At 42.5% G+C, this 8,762-nt stretch overlaps 1 long non-coding RNA gene across 1 annotated transcript; it reads left to right on the forward strand.

The window, feature by feature from the left end:
* Positions 1 to 953: 953 nt before the first annotated feature.
* LOC310890862 lies at positions 954 to 5,299 on the forward strand. Its single transcript, XR_014577337.1, has 3 exons — positions 954 to 1,132; positions 2,415 to 2,587; positions 4,000 to 5,299. It is a non-coding gene; the product is annotated as an uncharacterized lncRNA (long non-coding RNA).
* The last annotated feature ends 3,463 nt before the right edge of the window (positions 5,300 to 8,762 follow it).

Here is an 8,762-nt window from a genome sequence, read left to right on the forward strand (position 1 = left end):
TTGAGCGAGGTTTGAGTGAGGTTTGAGCTGACATGTCTCCCTTAGTCTGATGGAGTATAAACCCACTGCACATCCAGAGAGGATGTCAAACCAGGCTGAGATTTTACTTCGGAAAGAAGGGGTAGGATTCGGACATCCCTACAGCATCTATGTCTATCTGAGTCAATGACCCAAGCTCCTTTGTAGACAATGGAGAGCTATTAAGTGGATTTTAGGGTGCAATCCATTTAATCCAAGTTAAATATCTAACAGAGGCCAGTTCTGAAGAAAAAGGCCCCTAACTTTGGTCCCTAAAAACGCCGGTGTCTCCCCGCTGACTACAAACAGTACACCAGGTGTCTAGCTTAGCTGCAGACACCTATGCTATGCATGCCTAGCATGAGGTGGGATTATTCCCAGCCCTTGAGGCAGATCTGGAGGAGAACTGGAAGACCCCAGCATAGAACTGGCAAATTAATATCCAAGTGAGTGTGAGACTTCCCAGAGATAAAGTGCGAAGAGAGCAAAGCCCTGCGTGTTTGTGTGTGTGTGTGCTGCTCACTGATCCACCAGGAATGAAATTGTTGCTTCCAGAAAGAATGGAGAAGTTCCTACGCTGGATGGAAGCTCGCACTGCTTTTCACATTGGATATGCTAGCATAAGGAAAGCAACAAAGCGAGTTCCCTGATGATTACAGTTTAACCCAGTTCCAAGAATGCTGCCTGCACATCCAGCAAGCTCTCTTGGACATGGACATTTCCTTTGGCTCTAAAGTACCAAGTCCACAAAATACCATATAAGTGCATGAAATGTCCAGTGCCTTTTTTTTTTTTTTCTTCTTCAAAAAGAAAACTTTTTGAAATCGTTGCAAAGCTCAGTGCAGACATTAATATATATTTCCTTTATGGCTAGTAAGGACAGGTGGCCATTCTGTGCACATTGCACATCTGCAAATAAAGCAGGTCTGGCATGCAATTTTAAGTTGTCTCTCATTTCCCACCCAGATATCTCACAGCTGTGGATGATGGCTAGTTGAAGATAAGCATGTTTTTAAAGCGGTAACTTTGATAAAGAAAGCCAAAGCTCAACATTTGTGTTAGAACCTCACCAGCGCAATAAACTGAATTGTACCGGGATTAATCCTCTGAACGAGTAAGTAAGAATTGTGTGAATAAATGAAACAATAAATAGTGTGAAGTAGTAAACCTAAAGTTTTCGGTTGTGTGGCAAATCACCGAACTGTGCCTATTTGCAGGGAAAGGATGAAAGCAGTTTGTGACTTTTGGCCCCTACAAATAAACAGCAATTCGTTATTTGCTGGGGAAGGGGAGAAATACAAAAAAGGGAGAGAGAAAGAGAGAGTTTGTAGCTGTGCTAATTCCTGTGGTTAGAAAGTATTTGGATAATGATGGGATATCATTAATAACAACCAGGAAGCAGAACAACAAACAACAACAACAAAAAAATAGCAACCTCAAAGGCAGTCAGCCCAGAGTTTTCCATCAAAATCAGCTCAGAAAAAAAAAAAAAAGTCAAATTTAAAATATCTATTGTGGATGAACTCACCACTGTGCTTCTGCAGGGCGGTGACATTGTGACTGCTCTGATTTCAGCGTGATGGAAACCCAGACCAGCACGCTGTTGACATAGACCCATTGTTTCATACCAGCGGAAACGCTGCTGAATTAATGGGACAGGTCCTGACTGATTCAGACCAGAATCTGAGGTTGGAGTAAGCCAACTGAAGCAGATTATTCGGTCCTAGTGGAGAAACTTTAGTCCTCACTTCCCCAGGCCCTAGATAAATCAGGTGTCGGGGAGGTGATTCAGGGAAGAACAGGAGTAATGAGGGCCGGGACTCAGAGCATGGAGCTGTTGTGAAATTCCTGAAGTCCAGAACATTTCTCCTTATGCAAAGACAATACAGGACTAATATATACAAGTCCTTTGAAGTCTCTCTGGGGTGTCTTAAGTCTAAATTTGCAGATAGCACAAGGCCAGAGTGAATGAACATCCTAATAACCAAACGAGCAGGTGACATAGCTGCACGGGGAACAGCCACATACGAAAATGCAGGAGAAAAGGGATGGCAGCTGGACGAGAGATCCTCCGTGCCAAGGCTCCTGCCAATGATCTCACACCCTTGGCAAAGCTCTGTAAGTGCTCTCAGACGGCTGTTTAGAGATGTAGACCACAGCTTTGGCCTGAGCTGTCTTCTGTTCCCCCAGGGGCATAAAAAGGCCTTCCTATGGCCAAAGGTGTCCCCTGCTAAAATCTCTTCTTGCTGGTTGCCCATCTTCACCCAGCAGGGGACCCTGCCTAGGTCACATCCTCTCAGGAGCTTCTTGAAATAGAACCCCACGTACTTAGAAATGATTTTATTTATTCTGTTAGAACAGCAGATTCTGTTATTGCTTGTGTTACCCTCCTACAGATGTGGAAAAGTCATAGGAATTTGCCCATACATCTAAAACTGCTGAGCAGAGTTTTCTTTCCACGTTCTCACCCGTCACCTCTGCCCTAGTCTGAAGCTTGAAGACATCGGGTTCAACGCAACTTTATTATTTGATGATGTGTTGTCCTCCGTGGAGGTCATTAGCAGGCTATGTAAGTACCCAAATGAAGCTCATGAGCACTTTTAAGATATTTAACACTATTAAGAACACTATTAAGATATTAAGATATTACTGAATTAACATTCAGGTCAAAATGCATGATAAGTTGTGTTAAAGTGCAGAGCCCCAGCATCAGAAACAGGAACCCCTGATTCCCTCTGAGCGTACTAGGAAAGCACTAGGTCCCTTTCAGAAAGGAAATCTAAATTCATCCTGAGCGTCATTTGGACGTCTGACTCAAAGTTTTAGTAACATGTCTAGCCAAGCCACAGAACGTTTTCACATCTGGATGTGTCCCATTTGCTAAACAGCTTCAGTCTGCGAACAATTCCAAAATACACTGTGCTTTATTATTATAAAAGAATGTAATGTTATATAACCAAACGTGAAAGCACATATTGTGGAATATTTCAGAAAGAACAACATGTTAAAACTGCACTTTTAAAACAAGGTTTGAATTTAACGGAGAAAATGGCCTCAACTGGTCTGCATATGTCAATAGTTTACTTTGCGTAATCGGCCGAGGGTAGAGCAGCCTGCCAGGAGAACTGCTTTTAAAATTAAAATTACACCGGTGGAAGGGGAATGGCTTTCTGGCCTTTGGAGCAGGGATGGACCTGAGCCACAAATGTCAGATCTGGGTTGTTCAAAAGTCTGGAGCCTTTGGACCCAGGGGTATTGCCTTGGTACCTTTTTGGAGCAGATTTAGAAGTTATCCTCAAGGAGTGAGGGCTGTGTCTCTCTTTATAGTACACAGAGAAATCCTTACAGGTTATAAAACTCGAGTGAAGAAATAAGATCTTGGGATGAGGTGGATTTCCCGTGAAATATTAGCAATATCAAGCCTGACTTTGCCCTGGTTTTACTGAAAGGCTTCCTAGGCTCTGAAAAGTACCTTGAGTGGTTCTTCATCCTTCCCCTCCAAGCTGAGAGAGGCTGAAATATCAGGTAAACTCATTCCAGGCCGAGATACGTACCTGTGTTAGGAGGTAGCTGGTGGTCCGGTGGAAGATTGCTAGCCCAGACCTTTCAGAGACCTTTTGGAGAAGCCTTTAATTTGCCCATGTCTCAGATTTCTGCCTAGAGAAAAGAGAAGTAGCCTTCCATCTTAGTATAGTGCTGGGAGAATATATGAGAAATAAGTCTTTACCTGAGAAAGGCACCACTTGATGGCATGACATCATGGTAGAGGAAGGTTTTAAAGATTTTTATACTCAAGCAGAAGTTTTAAGTAAAAGAGAGAAGCAGAGCAGACTGCTTTTTAGTGCTTTGAGCCTCCTTTCATGTGTCATATAGACTGACCACCTACAGGTCAAATTGCTTGTTTTGCAGTTTTCTTTCTTTTTTTTTTTTTTTTTTTTTTTAACTTGGAATTTCATAGCTAATCATGGTCTGACTTTCTAGGCATGAAGCAAAGAACCCTTGTTTTCCAGAAGAGGAATGGACAACTCACAGTCTTTAGGATAACAATGCTCCCCATTTCTGCGATACTATTAACGAGAACACCAGCATGCTTAACACCATGGGCAAAGTCTGCCTCGGCGATATGCAGGTTCTCTTGAATGCATTAAAGAGTACGGATGTGGTTCTTTTTGCACAGCCAGCCCCCTCTACTTGCATTTCAGCAGCAGGCAATATCTGTGGTGGGAAACCCAGCAGCCTTTCCCATTCTGTGCCACCAGGATTACACAAAGGAAGGGAAGTGAGGAATACGTCATCCCACTGAAACTACAGAGAAAATGCAGGAAGAAAGAAAAACATCTGAGCTGGAACGGAGCCACGTCTCAGAGGTTAACACCCTACTTTGGCGAAAAGTGCTGTGATCACAGTGATTAACAAAAATGGTCAAGGCCTCGTGTTTCATTCAAAGGAAGGTATTCAGAGCAACCCAGTTCTTTCCAGGCACACTAAAGTTCTGGGTAAAAACGTGCCACAAATAGGATACCTTTTTTGGTTAGAAAGTCTTGTCAAAAACGTGGCGTGTGTCAGAATCCAGTGAGGAAATCAATGAATAATTCTCAGCCTATGGCTTATTTGTGAATCATTTGTTTACAACTTTACTATGCATTACTCATGTCGTGCGGTTGATTGCTTGGGGCTTTGTTTTCACTGCAGAAGGGGTCTGTTCTCCACTTGGAGGTACCTGGATCAGCTTTCCTCCTCCAGCTTCATTTAACCTTGAGTTTCGAGTTAGAAACTGCCGTGCCTTGCCTCCATTAGGATTTATACTGGGATAGCCAGCTGGAGAAAGATAGCTATTTTAATGGAAAAAACCACTGGGCTTGTGTTTGTTTTTTGTTTGCTTTGCAGCGAACATGTCATTTTTGTCCAAGACATTGTTTCAGCTCCCTAATTGAATGACGGAAATTTTTAAAGCAGAACAATGAAATGCCATTCTTCTGAAAAAAATCTGGTTGTCATCCAAATATTTGCAAAAAATTCTGATTGCAGAAGCCAGAGTAAGACAAACTCATTAAAGTATTTGTGAGTACATTCGACGTTTTGTATTTTTTAACAGATTCTGCCTACTACCACACTTGGGCATTGCTCTGTGCAGAGAAGGGAAGCCACTTCCCAGACAGCATCACCAGTTTCTCACCTATTTCATCCTACTCAGTAAATAAAGCCATGTGCTGTAGCAGTTCAGCTTTCCTCTATCTTATGCTACATGAAGCTTTAACTCATTCTGATAAGAAACAAGATATCTAGGGGTTAGCAGGAGGCCCAGCTAAAAATATATGTGAATTAAAAGCTCACTTTCAAAATGTTTTTCTAGTTATTTAAGGTCTGCTTGTCAAGTGAGGTAGCATTCAGCAGTGAGCTGGCTCTCAGAATCTCAGCCTTAGTCATTTCTGCTTAATGCAATAACCACTTGAATGAAATAGTTTATTTCCTGGCAAAGGGCTTAACAGAGAAATTAGGCTGTGCTCTGGCATGGCACTTAAATTGGCTTCCAGAAAGCTCATGATTATCTTCTGAAGCCAGCTGAGCCAAGAGTCTGTTCTTTATCAGCGCTTCTTGGTCTGTTCTCTCCTTTTCATACCAGTTCTGCAGAGCATTTCAAGCTGATGATTGGGTCTGCTTGGGAAACTGCCCTAATTTGGTTCAGGACATCACTTCTGTTCTTTTTGTAGCTTCATTTCATTGCCGCAAACGTCTTGTGCAGACGTAAGAACCTTGATCATCACCTTCTGAGAAAAAGGACTCAAGCTCTTAACGGACTTCTAATAATCACAGTTATTATCGAGTGTCTTTCCCATTCTACTGGTCCACTTGGTTACTCTTCCAAAAGAACCAAACTTCATCATTTTCTTCTAGTATAACTCACGCTGAACTCCATGGGAAGATTCATATTGACTTCAGTGTCTCTGGGTTATGGTCCACGTCTAGGAAGGTATTTTCATGTTATGATACTCCTCGTAGCTTAAGAAATAAGTGCTTAGCTCGGGGAATGTAATTCACAGTGCTGAGTTTGGTACTTGCATTCCCTCTACAGTAGATAGCAGAAGTTTAAAGTAGGCACGCACTTAAAAAAATTTAATTAACATTTTCAGCTTTTACAAAGGGAATCATGTCTCACTGCTAGCAGTTAGGTAACATTATCATTATTCCAGGACACATTAGCAGCTTAGCAGAGAAGCCAATATTCAGCCAGTGTATTAAGGAAATTACCTTCTTTCCCTGAGAGCTTGTCCCTCCAGATAAAGACTGGCACATGTGGGATGGAGGAGATGCTAAAATTTGCATTGTTGCTGCCTGTGCAGTTCTTGTTTTTAATCACACCCAGAAAAACACATTATTCAGTAAACATGAGTTTATGGGAAGCGCAATCTGACTATGTAAAAAAGAAAACAACTTTCATTATCAGCGCAATAGACTGAGCACAGAGGACTGCAGGGTGAGTTTCTCCTGTCCTTGAGACATATCCTCTAAAGGTAAAGAGGTAGGTCAACTCCCTACCCTTTAGTTTTCAGTCAATTGGCTTGGAAATGCCTGTGAGTGCCCCAAAATGCTAGGCAGTGTGAGGTTTGTGACATGTTCCCAGCTAGGGAGATGGGGCTGCAAGTGTGAAACATTTCTTTAGCATGCTTCTGGCCAGCCATGAACTCATTACAACTTGCAGTCTTGAAGTGAGTCACCGGGAGGTGAAAAACTTCAAATCACATTTACTAATCCCTTGGGCTGATCGGGCCCTTTCCTCTCTTGGGCACGAGTGAAATAAATTAGATTTTCCAGAATGCTTAAAACAACATCTCCATCTAAGTGTTTCTGCATGTACAGGCCAAATATGCGAAACCCTTAGAGCACTGACAGAGAAGTCCGGAGGAATGTGAGCTATTTAAAAGGGACAGAGTGTTACAGAGATTCTTTCTTGAAATGGATGAAGTCTACTCGAGAAAAAGACCCTTTCCATGGTTTGTGCCGTCATTCTGGAGAACACCATGATGGGAATACAAATATGGTTAGAGAGCGATCAAAAGCAGTCGAACAAAAGTGATCAGAAGTTCATGAAATGACTTTTTCTCTATTGCCTAACAAGAGGACAGTGAGTTGAAGGAAGCAAATAGCAGCAGCAGCAGCATGGTGCCATAAGAAAGGTGCTTCAGCCCCGATCGGAGCTGCTGACAGCTCCCAAGAAGTTTTTGTGCCGTTGGTCAGCACCGACTTCCAAAACCGGAGTCTCCGGAGGAGTTACTGGCACCGTGCAGGGAACTTGCTCTCCTCTCCCTTGCTTTCCAGCCACTAAATTGCTTTAAATGAGGACCTAAAAATACACCAAATGCTTCCTGATAAATATTTTTCCACGCACGCCATTTCTGTACTTGTCACAGGGGTGCTGTGAGAGTGAAATGTTCTACCAGCCACTCTCTCTGTCAAGATGCCCAGCACATAATGACTGTGTTGGAGAGCCCGGGGCTTGAATGTCAGTAGATGCAAAGCAGAGAAAACCCAGAGAACTTCACAGCTCCAACAGGGATGTGGAAAAGCTTCCTGGTTTAAAAAAAAGTAGCAATAATAAAACTTGTGAAAACTGGGAACTCCACATTTACGGCTGGCGCTATGTGATCCTTCCTCCCCTTTGAGGTACAGTGGATACCTTGTTCCACCTTCAGAAAACATCCGGCTCGGTGCAAGGAGGATGTTTGCTCTGTTCTTCTGAAGGAGTCTGAAGCAGAGCCCAGGCTGGGGCCCCCTGATGAAAGGCTCCGTGATGCCACACTCCCTTGAGGAGATTTTGAAGGAATCCAGTTTGCTGCGAGGTACAAATGAAACCGTTTAGTTGAACAGGCTTTTCCCTTCGTGTGTAATGCAATCTTCCTCCCAAGTTAGCGGATTCCTGACGTCCAGTTTTGCTAAGGCACACACTGACTTGTTGTGCATATCCAGTTATAAAGTTTAAAAAAATAATAATATCAAGTGCTCTGCCTACTGGCGTTGCTGGGTTATTTGCAATTACAAATGGTCAAGTTTGCTGGCAAAAGTTTTGGTCCTTAAGCATTGTGTTTCTCAGCCGACAATCTAGGTCACCTGGATACTGTTGAGGCTTATGTCACTCTTTGTTTCCTTGTGATGAACACAGAAGACATAAAAGGAGGGTTGTTTGTCTCTTCGTCTGTTTTACATTTATCCTGGGAAAGAGATTGGAGAACTTGCAAAATCCTTATATAAGTAACCAAAATAAAAAATAAAAAAAAAAGAGAGACTTAACAAGACAAAGTGTTTTGACCACTCTTTAAAGCACAGAATTTTCATTTGTTTCTGTTGTTGCTATCCATTAACTCCAGCTTCAGACATGCGCTCTGAAGAAAAGCATTCAAGATGCCATGCCTTGTACTCACTTAGCTGAAACTGCGGCACAATTCTCTGCTGAAACGAAGAAAGGAAAAAGCTGATTTCCAGATTTTTAAAAGATAGCATCAAACAAATTCCCAAGTAAATGGGTTGCGATGCCTCTAAAAATACACAAGTGAAACCATGTCTAACTCAGATCCCTGGTTCTTACATTGCTAAAACCAAGGCCATTTGCCTTTCTACATTGCTCTGCTGTGAGAAGATCAGGGATGCTGTTTGGGGCAAATTCCCCTGAAACTGCAGTCTTGTCTTCTTAGCTAATAACTGGCAAATACTGACCATACTTTGCTGCTGTTGGTATCAATGGGTTTATT

Source organism: Anser anser, assembly GCF_964211835.1.
Source record: "Anser anser genome assembly, contig: HAP1_SCAFFOLD_664, whole genome shotgun sequence".
Taxonomy (NCBI): Eukaryota; Metazoa; Chordata; class Aves; order Anseriformes; family Anatidae; genus Anser; species Anser anser.